At 38.7% G+C, this 14,504-nt stretch overlaps 1 protein-coding gene and 9 non-coding genes across 11 annotated transcripts in view; 2 read left to right on the top strand and 8 right to left on the bottom strand.

Annotated features, from left to right (window-relative positions):
- Positions 1-14,504, top strand: part of LOC126754150 (bone morphogenetic protein receptor type-1B) — a 245,045-nt gene that overhangs the window by 19,980 nt on the left and 210,561 nt on the right. The window lies entirely within an intron of this gene.
- Trnag-gcc (transfer RNA glycine (anticodon GCC)) lies at positions 1,318-1,388 on the bottom strand. The gene has a single exon. It is a non-coding gene; the product is annotated as a tRNA-Gly (tRNA).
- Positions 4,295-4,365, bottom strand: Trnag-gcc (transfer RNA glycine (anticodon GCC)). The gene has a single exon. It is a non-coding gene; the product is annotated as a tRNA-Gly (tRNA).
- Positions 5,273-5,343, bottom strand: Trnag-gcc (transfer RNA glycine (anticodon GCC)). Its single transcript has one exon. It is a non-coding gene; the product is annotated as a tRNA-Gly (tRNA).
- Positions 6,758-6,828, bottom strand: Trnag-gcc (transfer RNA glycine (anticodon GCC)). The gene has a single exon. It is a non-coding gene; the product is annotated as a tRNA-Gly (tRNA).
- On the bottom strand, positions 7,084-7,154 carry Trnag-gcc (transfer RNA glycine (anticodon GCC)). Its single transcript has one exon. It is a non-coding gene; the product is annotated as a tRNA-Gly (tRNA).
- Positions 11,887-11,957, bottom strand: Trnag-gcc (transfer RNA glycine (anticodon GCC)). The gene has a single exon. It is a non-coding gene; the product is annotated as a tRNA-Gly (tRNA).
- Positions 12,516-12,586, bottom strand: Trnag-gcc (transfer RNA glycine (anticodon GCC)). Its single transcript has one exon. It is a non-coding gene; the product is annotated as a tRNA-Gly (tRNA).
- Trnag-gcc (transfer RNA glycine (anticodon GCC)) lies at positions 13,543-13,613 on the top strand. The gene has a single exon. It is a non-coding gene; the product is annotated as a tRNA-Gly (tRNA).
- Positions 14,116-14,186, bottom strand: Trnag-gcc (transfer RNA glycine (anticodon GCC)). Its single transcript has one exon. It is a non-coding gene; the product is annotated as a tRNA-Gly (tRNA).

Genomic DNA, 14,504 nt, shown 5'->3' on the forward strand with positions numbered 1-14,504 from the left:
GGCCTCTCTCTTTTTTGACTGCAAATGCGTCTCGCTCCATTCCTCAAGAGTTTTGGTCGATATTCATAACGTTGCGAGGTAGGCAGTCTGTTTTTTATCCACTGCGACACGGCACTCCTCATCGTACCAGCTGTTCCTTTGCCTTTTCCGAAAACCAATGGCTTCATTTCCAGCTGTTCGTAAGGAGCTTGAAATGACGTCCCACAGTTCCCTTATACCGAGTTGCTGATGAATGCTCTCAGTCTCAGAGTGCAAGTCGAGTAGAAAGCAACTTTTCGACGTCGAACATTCCTTATGTTTTTTGATGTGCATTGTTTGCTGCACGGAAGTGGGTACGTATCTTGGCTGCAACAATATAGTGGTCCGAGTTAATGTTAGAACCTCGGACGCACTAAAACACTGGAGATGTGTCTTTCATCTATCAGACTATAGTGCCTACACATTGGAGAATATATTTGCTAACGTTACCTTGCTTCACATATCCTCGAACCGTCTGATATGAGAATTATCGAAAAGTAATTATATCATGGAACCCTTGTCCGGAAATTCGAGAATGGAATCCTCTTCTGTAAGACGCCTCCTTTGAAATATAAATTCTGCTCGCCACTGTAGCCACAGTGATTCTGTAGATCTTTATTTTTTATTTCCCCCATTCGGTTGCCTTACCTTGCCATTTTGGCATTTAAGCGCGTGCTTTCTAACCACTGCACGTAATGCACGGTGCTGCAGTGGAACGCTATATTAACTGCGTCATTAACATGTCCAACCACCATCACCAACCACCAGCAACAGCCGGTGCATACTTCCATTGTAACCACAATTGCTCAAGTTGGTGCAGCCACTGAAATGAGCGCGTACTTTTGCCAAGCTGTTAGTCGGTTGATTTGTATTTAATGCAAACTTACATAGTTACTTAGTTAGCTTGGTCTACTTGTTGTTTTTGGGACTAGACGAAGTGCTAGCTAGCGCGCCACCGAGACATGTCAGTCCACTTGGCAAAGTGGTTTTAGCTGTTTTCTGTGCACTGTGGTCGGAATATAAACTGACAATGATTTACGGACATAATCAATGTTAATTTGATCAATTTTCATTGATGGTCGTACATGACGTTTTTGTTGTCATTTAACGTTGTACAGGAAAACATAAAAATGAAATAATTAACGATTGCAAAGTGTATTAGATTACTTGCCTCAGGGCTGATTTTTAATTAATTTTGAATATATTTACCACTTTATATAAAATATTTATGAGAAAATAAATAAAAAATAAGTTATTAACCAATTTATTTTAATTAAATGAGGTAAAAAAAAGGTGTATTGCATCGGCCGGGAATCGAACCCGGGCCGCCCGCGTGGCAGGCGAGCATTCTACCACTGAACCACCGATGCTTGTTATATACCGTTACTTCGTAGCTGTTAACAAAAGAGAGTGAGAGATAGTTAATTGATGTGCAAGCATGTTTATGCTGTTACTAGCTTCGTCAGCACTACTAAAAATAGATTTCCATTAATTTATTTAAATAGACTTTATGTGAACGCTGCAGCTAGTTTGCATACTGAGCAGTTTGTTGTTGTCTAAAATTGTTGGCAGTTGTTGATAATTTTAGAAAAGCGATGATTGTAGAGTTTTGAAGACATTGATAGATACGTAGGTTGCCTTTTCTATTTCGGGATTCGAGTGCAAAAACAAATTTTAATCATCGAAAACCGCTTTATTGTTTCTCTCAATATTTTTCATTAATACTACAAGCTTGGAAGTAATTTGTGTGCTGACAACTTTTGTTAGACTCGGCTCATCTTGAAACACCCATACAGTCGCCGCAAGTCTCTTTCTTAGCGGTTGACAAATTGTGTGGGATCCAACGTGAACAATTTTCTTTACAGTCAAATGTTCCTGCAATATTGAATGTATGCTGGTCCCACTAATGCCTATAGTTGTCTCTATACCACTATAGATCACATAACGATCTTCCAATATCATTTTGCGCACAGCAACAATAGTTTCCTTCCCTAAATTCGTCTTGGAGTAATGTACGACCTCGATTGATTCATCATACCATCGATAAATACTGCTATTTGATGAAGCTTCATTGTCAAAAATTGAATTAAATTCATCTATGCACTCTTGATGAGTTAATCCACGTCGAAAGTTGTAAAAAAGAATTGCGCGAACAAGTTCTCTATTTAATTCCATGTTTTGGTCGAGAAGAATATTTTAAGTTACTGTAAACAACACAAATAGCGCTCATAAGCTCATAGCGTTAACTCGTGTGCCACCCATATATCAATCCTTATTTATTGGTTCCAATTTGCTTTTTGTTATGTGTTTAGCTTCGGGACAATCGGAACAGTGCTTAAGGAGGGTCGGTCTCTATGATTTTCATTACTTTATTAATATTTTCAATAATTGGCCTTTCAGAGGTGCATCAGAGTTATCGGAATGGAACGAAGGAAGTCGAAATTGCGGCTTATTCGCTTTTACAGTGTCAGCTGTAACAACACTATTCACATTTTTAGAAGCCTGATACCTAAAATTGTGGTTCATCTGTTGAGTCCAATTTTCAATGACTCGTTCGAGCATTTCCAAGGCCTAAATCGAAGCGGAATTATCCGCATAGAATTTTGACTTTAAAGATCCCCACTGAAAAAAGTCTAACGGTGTGATATCACATGATCTTGATTGCCAATCGACCGGCCCAAAACGTAAAACTATCTGCTCACCGAAGTGTTCTCTCAATAAATCCATTGCTTGATGCAATGTGTGGGAAGTGGCGCCGACTTGTTGAAATAAAATGTCGCCAAGATCACGAGCTTTAATTTCAGGCATCCATTGACGTTTCCGTTCTCACCTGCATCATTTTTGATGAAATATGGACCGATGATTCCACCGGCCCACAAACCACACCATACCGTTGTTTCTTCTGGATGAAATGGCAGCTCTTGAATCTCTGCAGGTTGCTCTTTCTTTTTCAGTTCTCTATTTTGTACGCTTTCAATTTAAAATCTCGACGTAAAATGCGCTAAGTCGTTCCATACTCCGAGTTACTGTCTTCGCGTACACTCGCAGCTTCGGCTGCTATATTTTCTTCACTGCATGCTGGACGTGATCTATTCGGTCGATTATTATCTAATAATAAATGGTGGGTCTCAAGATGTGTGATGGTGTTAAGAATCAGTAGGCCGACTACATATGTTGACCATAAGTTGAACGAACCGCGCCAAACAAATTCCTTATAGAACGGGAATTTTCGTAATTAAGTTGAACGTTGTGTAAAAGTTGTTCAGGCTAAAGACTTTCCAGTCAAGAATATCATGAAATACCAAACAATATTGAGCAAAAATTACTTGACACGACTCATGCGTGATCTGTCACAAACAGTACTCAGCTCGTTATTTCTAGTCAGGCGTAAAAGAAATGATCCAGTTATTGAGAAAAGTTATACATATTCTGTTATTGCCGATCATTAAATTATGATTCTTTTGAAATCCTTCCAACGAGCCCGGCATTTCGTCTTCCACCGGTATCTTTGTACCTCCTTCTAGCTGAAAGAGGTCATTATTAACTCTTAAGTAATACTCAGACGGTCGCTAATATCTCCGTCGAAAATATTCGAAATTGTAAAGATTTAAAGCTTTTACTTTATATTTAATGTTTTATTTCCTTATATTATATATTACATAAGTATATATATACGTATGTATATAGGTATAGGTATACATTTCCTTAATCGTGCATTAAAAGGGATTTGAATATACTTATTTGGCTACGTCTCTTCTTTAGTGCAAAGCATGAATTATATGAAAAAAAATTATAATTTCAAAAGAACTTCGGATCGCCTTAAGATCATAAAAAGCGTCTTAAAATCTTTATTACCTTGACATTTCCTCTAACATAAATAAAGAAATTAAAGTCAAATGTTTGCTGTTTGTTGTTGTTATGGCTGCGCAATAAGCGGATTTCAGGTCTGCCGCATCAAATAAAAATGTTGGGGCGGATTTCGTTAAACGGCATTTTAATTCAACATTTTATTACTATATTTTAATTTTTTCCTGTTATTTGTGTGTGGTGATGTTCAGAGAGGGTTTTTGCATAAATACGCAGTTAATAATTAAATTTGATGCTTTTTGCTTTGTAATTTCTTTCTTGATTTTGGTGGCTTTGTCACATTTTTCGCATAAATTGGAATTAGTTAATTTTTTTCGTATTAATTGACTTAAAGAAAGGCCTTTATTGTGCCAAGTTTTAAATTGTTGATGAGTTTTAAACGAGTTTTCATTTCTTAAAAAAGTGTGATTGCATCGGCCGGGAATCGAACCCGGGCCGCCCGCGTGGCAGGCGAGCATTCTACCACTGAACCACCGATGCTCTTATAAAAAGCGTAACGGTAAACTTTCGCGATTTAAAGTAATTTAGTTTTCTAAAGGCTTAAGCGACTGTAATATCGACAGCATAGGTTTTATACATCCTCTATTATTAACGGTAAACCCAAAATTAAACTAAGGTATTATGTCTTTTTGTGGCCTTACTATCTACGTCTTCTTAAGCAAAGATCCTTATATTCATATCATTAAGTTTTGATATAGCTTTGAGTTCAGAGATCTACAATTTAAGCCAATTAAGCAGAGAAATTAGTATCAACTCAGATAGTGTTGCGCCAATACTAGCCTAAGGCTTACTTACCTTGCAATCGAGATTAGTTAGGGAATGCATAGGCTCACTAATAATGGCATTAATTTATTCTTGTTAAAACTGGTATGGGTGAAAGACCCATCGGAAACGTAGGCTATTGTGAAGCTGATGCGCTGGCAAGAAAGAGCATCTCAACTTCGTTATCAATGGAAAGCGATCCGGTCGGGACTCGCTATCTTCTTGAATTTTACCTCTGAATAGCTGGGTCTTACGAGAGCTTGGCGAGCGCTGGATAACTGATCCATTTGCAGTCGTAAGATCCTTCTAGCCCAAAGAAAGTCGGAATCTAGACTCTCTAATTTCGCTATTTTTAGGGGCTATAACTGATCAATATAAGTGTCCACTACAAGGTGCAAAAAAACTTACCAGATGCCAGTTGCAAAAGATTTATTTCACAGAAATTTTTAGTTTTGAATAATTTTTCACATTTTTCTCTATTATTTTTATTGTCACACCCAACCAAACCGAATAAACGTTTGACAATCTTTGGTTTCGACATCTTCATCATTTAGCTCGTTTTGACAACAAAATGTTGATAAATTTGACGTCATGCCTCGTCCACAACCATTGAAAAAAGAGTTATTGCATCGGCCGGGAATCGAACCCGGGCCGCCCGCGTGGCAGGCGAGCATTCTACCACTGAACCACCGATGCTTCTTGAACCTATTTTTACCAGCATTTTTGTAAAATTTAAAATTTGCGAAATATCGGAAACTTCATTTAGTATCAAACGTCTCGCGGATACATATACAGGGTTTGTCCGAAAAGTAATACGACTGATTTTCTTCCGCCGCGACTGAACTTTGCAGCGTGCACGCACCGACTGGATACGATAGAGGGCATTCCTAGCTAACGAACGAGCGGTTATTCAGTTGTCTCCGAGCACATGGAGAGTCAGGGCAAACATTTTCGCGCGACGTGTTTCTATGAGTGGTGCAAGCCGAAAATGCAGCATTCGTTAAAGCAGAGGTACGCGATTAAATTCTGTGTGAAACTCGGTAAACGACAGAGACGTTTGATATGATCAAGCTGGCTTACCCAGATGTTGCTTTAGCAAGATGTGGTGTGTTTCAGTGGCACCAGGCCTTTTTCAAGGGCCGGGAAGAGGTCGCTGCTGAGTGAGCAAATCCAAAGTGAAAACGATGCTCATTGTCTCTTTTGACATCAAAGTCATTGTCCACCATGAGTTTTTTCCTCTTGGACAAACCGTCATCGCCAAGTTTTACGAGGAAGTCCTCAAGAGACTCAAACGATGGGTCAATCGGGTCCGACAAAACATCGCAGCCGATTGGAAGTTGCACCATGACATCGCCCCCTGAGAGATGAGTTTTTCTTGCGAGTTTTCAGCTATATTGACCAGATTGGCTGAAAAATTCGCAGGGCAACATCGAATTTTGTTCATTAGGTTTCTTTTCAGCATCGTTTTTGTAATACCATTTGTCTTTAATCTCAAAAAAGTGTAAAAGCTCACTCTGTTGACTGTCGAATAGACTCTGGTGTGAAATGATGGAGCCATGTTTATCCCTTGTCACACATGGACACAAAAAATCGGTTTTATTACGCTTGAGCAGCTTCAAACACTCCCCAGAACTATCAATTTGGTTTTCTTTTGATGGATTGTAAGCTTTGCACAAAGCTCTCACATATCCAAATATTCATTCACAAAATAACATATCCAACACTTCCCTTTGATATCTTTAGAATCTCAGCTATCTCGAGCAACCTTATTTTACATCCAAAACTATTTGGAAAACTTTTTTTTAATGTTTTCGTCGGCTCCTCTTTGGATCATCTATACCATGCATCGTCCTCGGTGCTTATTTCCAATTCTCAATTATTCTTCTGCAAACTAGCACAAGTTGCTTTACTCAAAATTCTAGTTGCCAAATTTGTACACGTATCTTTTGAAGGTTAGACCTTACTAAAAACCATGTGGATTTAATATTATTGACACCATCTACGTATGAGCCTACGAACTTTTTAGCCATCTTGTTATTTCCATTCTAAGCTAAAACATTGTGTTAAAAAATTTACTGGAATGTTTCTTAAAGCAAAAAAAATGTATAGTTGCATCGGCCGGGAATCGAACCCGGGCCGCCCGCGTGGCAGGCGAGCATTCTACCACTGAACCACCGATGCTTCATGCCAAAAGTCGGGGTTTTATAAATAAAATTTTCGGTAATAGATCGTAAAAATATATATAAAATACAAGTTAACCGAAAAGGCAGGGTTTGATAAGCTGGACAGACAATCACTATTTTTTTTCAGTACCGGGAACATCCAAGTCCACTTTCTCTATTAATCATTTCATTCTTCGCCACGCCTACTTTTTCTATATACTTGGTCTTTTGTTTGGATCCTATATTTCACAATATTTTTTGATAAAAGTTAGGTTGCATCGGCCGGGAATCGAACCCGGGCCGCCCGCGTGGCAGGCGAGCATTCTACCACTGAACCACCGATGCTTGTTGATTTAGTTAAACATTTGGATATGGCCATAACCACTATCTTTAAAAAAACTTACAAAAATAATGAAGATTTGTTCATACAATATTTTATGGCAAATAAATTATTCCGATTGTGCAAATTATTATCTCGTCTTCTGCTATAGACTTTCCATTTTTGAATTCCTGCATTTTTAAAAACAGGGTCCCTGAGGGCCAGATCAATAGCTTATCGGGGATGCGAAAGCGATTTGAATTCAATACGAGTAGTATACAATTTTGCCATCATTTTAATTGATCTGCGACACTGTTCATTGCAGTAACGGATCAAAGCGCTCTCTTCAAATGAGCCCATTTTTCTACGGTTTCACTCGATAAATATAGCTGCAGCTGATTGTTGTTTCCGTTTTAAGATAGTCGATGATATACATAGACGTCCTAATCTTGTCTAGCTGTAGCGTCTTACTTGGCTCTGAATTCGATTCCTACCTCGCCTGACTGTCGTTTGAACAACGGAGGTAAATGGTGGAACTATGTTTCATACTTTGTCACAAATTCGGCAGCTCTAAGTACTGCTCATAATCATCAATTGGTTGCTGTTTGAGTTCCCCATCTCTGATGGAACCCCAAATTAAAATTAACCTTCTGAGAAAGAATGAGGGTTGCTTTTTCATTTACTAGATAGTTCTAACTGATTGTGCCTATTATATGGAGTTTTAGATCTGGAAAATCTACATTCGACCAGACTTTCACCATACTCCAAAGACCCCTGAAACGAAGATCGACCCACACCACTTCTACGTCGTTTTTAAAGCCGACTTCGACAGGATCTAGTCACTATGTCTGAACTTGGTATCCCCGAAAAGCTAATAATGGTCTTGCGGTATTTTTGTTGAATTTTTTTTTTTTTTATTGAAATTGAAATGAATTTTTTGATGACTCATGCCCAGCTCTTGACCGATGCTACGGCTGCTACTATGCCGGTCTCTTTCGACCACGATTCGATAGGCCTTCCGGAGCGTGACGCATCTTCGACCACCTCTACACCATAACGAAAACGTTGAAACCATCATTGTGCGGTGGAAATGGAAACTGTATCGGGTCCATAAACTGCACAAATTTTATTGGCGGCTTGAGATGCATTTTTGCCTTTATCGTAGTAGTACTGTAAAATATGCCGTGTTTTTTCTTTATTTTGATCCATGTTTGCGACGCTATAACTCACGAACAACTTAAAAGAAACGATAATCAATCAAACGCGTGTTAGCGCGTGAAATGAGCTTTCCAAAAAGGATATAGCATGACCCGAGGTACAGCGCCAACTAGCGAAAATACCGCAAGACTTTTTTGACAACCTATTATGTTTGTGTAAGCTGACGTTGAGCAACACCTAATGCTCCGTCAGGTTTGGGAAGGACCTCTGCGAGCCGTTCAATACCAAAGAAGGTTTCAGACAAAGATGCTCCCTATCGTGTGACTTCTATAATCAATTTTTGGAAAAAATAATACGAGCTGCAGAGCTAAATTGAGAAAGTACAATCTTTAAGAGTGTACAGTTGCTGGTGTACGCCGATTATATTGATATCATCGGCCCCAACAACCGGGCCGTAAGCTCTGCTTTCTCCAGGCTGGATAAGGAAACGAAGCGTATAGGTCTGGCTGTGGGCGAGGCATCGACGTTGACAACACCTGATAAGTCGGCGTTATGAGTTTTCGAGAGAAAGGTTCTGCGAAAGATGTATGGTCCCTTGCGCATAGCGTTGTCTACGCCAATAAAGAAGAAGAAGAAGGCAATTTTAGTCGCTATCCCTCTTACCGTATATAGAGAGGGAGCTGAAGACGCTCATTTTAAAAATAAGCTTGCTAACTTTAGTTATTTATGCTATGGAAAAAGTGATTATATTTTGATTTTGATCCGCGCCCCTAGAACAGTCGTAACGCTAATTGGAAAATATACCAAGAAGGATATTTATGATGTACGAACCTGAAAGTGCGACAGTATATCAAGCATACAGTTCAGATCTTAACCAAAGTAGTTAGAATAATTAACGCTAACTCAATCCGACAACTTCAATGAATTTTTGTAATTTTCTGCCTTCGCCGATTAATTTGCGATTCTTCGCATTTCTTTATACGCTTACAAAAACATGGAAGTTACATTAGCTGATGGTGGCCACAACATAACAAGTGTAAAAATATTTTCTCGCTTTTAACAAGTATACGAGCATTAGTGCTTAAGTACTTAAGTATATGAGTATTTGCAATATTTCGCTAAGCAGGCGAAGTCCTCGGTTGAAACTAGTTAAGCTGAACCTTAAAAGCGTTGAAAATGCAAGCAAGAATGCATACATAAGTACATCTGTGGATTGCAATAAATAAAAGCTGCAGCTTGTGAAGTCGAAGCCGACTGCCCTGTTTGCATACCTACACACACACACACATCTATCCTTCAACGACTGGCAACAATAACAAAAATATGCGCGAAGCTCACACTGATCATCAAAAGAAGCCGCCGCGCCGCCACCACAAATTCGTACAGCCTCGATCCATACAGAACACAGAGTAACATAGCGCAACAACAAAACAATGCCAAGACATAAACTGAGGTCCAAACCGCAAACTGCACTCGTTAAGCCGACGAACTGTGTGTGCCTGATTTAAGGTCCGCGCCAAGTCAATGGACACCCTGCCCTGGCAGCACAAATACCTGCACAGTAATTGAGTGTGACACCAGCACGAAAGGTGTGTACTCCGGCACAACAACAATGTGTGCACCGTTGTTGTTTTTGGTCAGCTAAAATTGCAGTGAATGTGTAGCGGCAAAGCTCATTATGAGCGCATATGTTCTGAGTCTGTCTTTCGGACTAGGTAGAGAGGCGTAGAGATGCATGTTCTTAATTCAATGCGGTTTTAGTCGGCAATAAATTTGCTTATTTAATGTTGCAATAAGTTATTTTGTTGAATTGGATTCGGAAAATATTCAAAGAGCATATAATAAAGTTCCGAAGTAATGGCAGCCAGCGGAAAGCTTTGGAATTAACGAGAGAAAGCAAGACTCATTGAAGGAAACAAATCATAACTGAACTTAATTTATGCCCTTCTTAGTTAGAGCAGAAGTCATTATGAAAGAATTTTAATTCTGCTTATGTAAACGGCAATTCATTAAATATGCTCCGGTGTCATAATTTTTCTAGGTTATGAATTTTTATGCCAACTCAACCAGCGTGCTGCGGTTCCGGTAAGCTCAGGAATTGTAGCGCATAGCTAGAGTGGCGTATAAATAATCTGTCGATCGTTGATTGCGGCAGACGCTCTTATGAATTCATTTCCATTAGGCTAAGAGTGGTCAGTAGACAAAATGATTAGATAAGTAGTACGTCGTTGGGAGACTTTTCCTTTAGCAGCGGATGTTGGCAAACTTTGTTGATTTCTCACTATCTAACGATCGATAATTTTGTTTCACCATCGATAACCACTTCATTTTTAATAAAGTCGGAGCGGATGCGCTTTCTATTAGGCCAAGAACTGGCAGCTTAGTATTATCATTCTGCAAAGACATTATTCAGCGATAAAATTAGTAACTGAAAGTTTCTTTTAGAAAAAAGTAGTATTTTCTATTTTTCAAAATTTTTCGAAATATTTTGAAAATATATTTATCCCGAAAACTATATTGGTATAAAATATTTATGCCTGTGGGACCCTTCATGTGTGTTCGAGAGATTTTTCATTGCAAAAGTCATGTTTTTAACCAAAAAATCACAAAAATACTGTGCATTTGGTAATTTTAAATGAAAGGAATTTTATTTCTGTTGTAGAATGCTTGTAATTCTTGAAAATTATCGGAAATAATCGAGAGATCTGTCAATTCTAAAATTTCTCGTACCACCATACTGATTTCTATTATACTCGTACATATATTTTGTGTGAACAGAATTTTAAATCCTGATTCATAATTGCGTTCTATATTGCTACTTTTTGAATTTGAAATTCTTAAGAATGCCACTGGGCATTTTTTATAGTAGGAGGAAGCATCGAAACCAAAGCGCGGGACTTTAATTCGCTAAACCTAACCTACTTCCATCTCATGTCTCTTCCACGGGACCACTGGACAAGGTGTTACATCGTAGAAAAGAAGACATGTAAGTCTTTGCTATTATACGGACTGACTGACCTCTGATCTGTTGTGAATGTCTCAATCTTGTCAAAATTAGAGCTGCCGCTTCCCTGACAGCTTTCCATTTTACAGACGACTCGTAAGTCAAATTTTCCACCGTGGGACTACCTCCTGGTGTGGTTTTTAGCTTTTCCCCTTATATATATACTTAAAAACCGATGGCCATAATAGAGTACATGTTTACAGTCTTCTATACACTCAGCACACGTCGGACAATATGGGCTAAAGTCAGGACAATATTTGTATGGGTAGCTTCTAAAGCACCCATGGCCACTGAGTATTTGGGTCAGGTGGAAATCCAGGTCACCATGTTGTCTACTGGGCTAACTGCCATAGTCTATGTAGAATATTTAATACCACCAAAAATGGTTTTACAGTGATATGTACATCCAATACAAAGATTAAAAAAGTGGTTGCAATGCAAAAATTAGAAAATTTTCCATTTTCTCTTTGACTCACTAAACTCTTATCATTTTACTACACTAAAATATTTTTGGCAATACATTTTCTACAAAATCTTAACATTTTACATAAAAATAAAATTATAGTCTTATTAATATAAGCTGAATAATATTATAATGCATCGGCCGGGAATCGAACCCGGGCCGCCCGCGTGGCAGGCGAGCATTCTACCACTGAACCACCGATGCCTCTTAAAATAAACTTTCAAATTACCTAATTTCAGTTATGCTCATCTCACTAACCAGTTTTACATAAATGCAGTTTTGAACTAATCACTTGAAAATGTGTAAAAATTTTACGATGCAGCAGAGGATTCCTACTTCCACACTTACTTCACCGCATGCTCAACGCATGGTTTTACAAAGCTGATCGTAAAAATATACTTAGCTGCTTGGTGAACCACCTGCAGCAGTTGTGGTGTTACTAAATGTCATACTAACTCAAAGTCGTAAGCATCATAGTCGCCCAAGAGCAAGTTATTAATAGACAGAGTCCAGAGGTAGTCGCTGCTAGTTTTTCCCTTAATTACTTTTTAAGTAGGACGTTATGATAAGTCTTGGTCATACTAATTAAGGCTAAAAATATAAATATTTATGTAATGTATGAGTACAACAACACTAAACGGCACTTATGAACAGTCAACCATAAATCTATTAACTTGATCATCACCTCAGGGGCTAGTGATAATTTGAATATGCAAAGTATTAATTATAATCTTATTTTTCTGTAGACAATAAAATATTAATTGCATCGGCCGGGAATCGAACCCGGGCCGCCCGCGTGGCAGGCGAGCATTCTACCACTGAACCACCGATGCTCTTATAAAAAATTTAACGGTAAACTCCCGAGATTTGAACCGATTGCGGAATTTTTTATATGTAGGGGTCTGAAAATATTTCTATACATTTTTTTATAATCTCGATCGAACAAGTATAATCATGTATTAGCCAGCAACTTACTCGGGTAAAATGCTAAATAGTTTCTGGGGTTTCATAACTATTTTATCTAGTCCTGAGGAGTGGCCTTAAGCAGCAGCGAGATACTAGGTATCATGTCCATATTTTTTTAATGTTTTATAATTGGTGGTGAAGACAAGACGAACTATCTCCTATTACGGCTCCCACGTCTTTTTTGGCAGTCATAACTTCGAAGTTGTAAATAATTTCGTCTATCTTGAAACCAGTATTAATACCAACAACAACGTCAGCCTCGAAATCCAACCCAGAATAATTCTTGTCAATACGTGCTACGTCGGACTGAATAAGCAATTGAGAAGCAAAGTACTCTCTTAATGAACAAATAGCAAATTCTACAAGTCACTCATCATTCCTGTCCTGCGGTGTCCTGCTGTGTGGCGCAGAGGCATCCTCAGACAACATCTGATGAGTAGGCGTTACGAGTTTTCGAGAGAGAGATCGATTATGGTCCTTTGTGCATAGGTATCTGCGAATACCGCAGTCGATGGAAAGATGAACTGTGCAAAATATACGACGATATGGTTCAGCCAATTAAAAGACAGCGGCTATGCAGTACCCGCCGGGGGAAGCAAAGGAAGAGAAAGGCCTCCACTCCGGTGGAAAACTACCTGGCTACACTTGGAATTCTCAACTGGCGCCAAACAGCGAAAAGTACTCGGCTACAACCGCGTAAGTCTTGTCCACGCTAGTAAAGAAGGAGAAGAATGAAAATAGTTTATCAAATTCTTTGAAACTTTTAATCTATTAGCAACTTAGAGTGACTTAACTTATCTAATATTTAAGGCAGGTTTAAGAAGCATCGGTGGTTCAGTGGTAGAATGCTCGCCTGCCACGCGGGCGGCCCGGGTTCGATTCCCGGCCGATGCAACGCAATATTTTATAATTTACCAAAGAATTCCGATTATTTGATCATCGTGCTATAATCTCGATACATACATTGTGACAAAATAATACCCGGAAATTGTGAATAAAACGCAATATATTTACTTATTCATCAATATTTTGTCGCCTTCTAAGTAATACCACTCAGATGTAATACAACGATTTCTCCAGTCCTCGAAACACTTTTCATAAGCCCTTTTGGCATGGCCTTCAGCGAATTTTATTTTATCTCTTCGATCGACTGAAAACGAGTTCAACGGAGCGGCAATTTCAGTTTGGGGAACAAGGAAAAATCACAGAGCCAAAGCTGGTGAATGCAGAATACCCTAGGTCGCGGTGCAAGCCTCATCTAATTTCTAATGTCTTTTTCTTCTTTACTGTCGCACACCAGTCGTTTCTTCTTTCCACAACGTGGCGCCAATTAGAAATTCCAAGCGAAGCCAGGTCCTTCTCCACCTGGTCTTTTCTTAAAAAAAAAATAGATTACTGCATCGGCCGGGAATCGAACCCGGGCCGCCCGCGTGGCAGGCGAGCATTCTACCACTGAACCACCGATGCTTGTATTTGAGGTTATATCTCTCCAAACCCGAAGAGATTGCTTAGTGTCGTGTTTTCTTTTCCACTAGTAATTAATTATCTGCGTTAATTATTGCTAAAACGGCATAAAAAACGTAGTATTAAAATTCATTAACATAAATATTAACTGGGTGCAGTTTAATTTGTGGAATAAGAGAAATAGAGATAATAGTTGATAATGGGATCATTTTATACTTGTATGTCGTTTTCGCTTTCCAAATCTTTGAACGAAAAACTGCAAAAATATTTAACGTGAACAGATGAAATTCAGACAGAATCTTTTCCTGACAGTAGTATTTC

Source organism: Bactrocera neohumeralis, chromosome 3, assembly GCF_024586455.1.
Source record: "Bactrocera neohumeralis isolate Rockhampton chromosome 3, APGP_CSIRO_Bneo_wtdbg2-racon-allhic-juicebox.fasta_v2, whole genome shotgun sequence".
NCBI lineage: Eukaryota > Metazoa > Arthropoda > Insecta > Diptera > Tephritidae > Bactrocera > Bactrocera neohumeralis.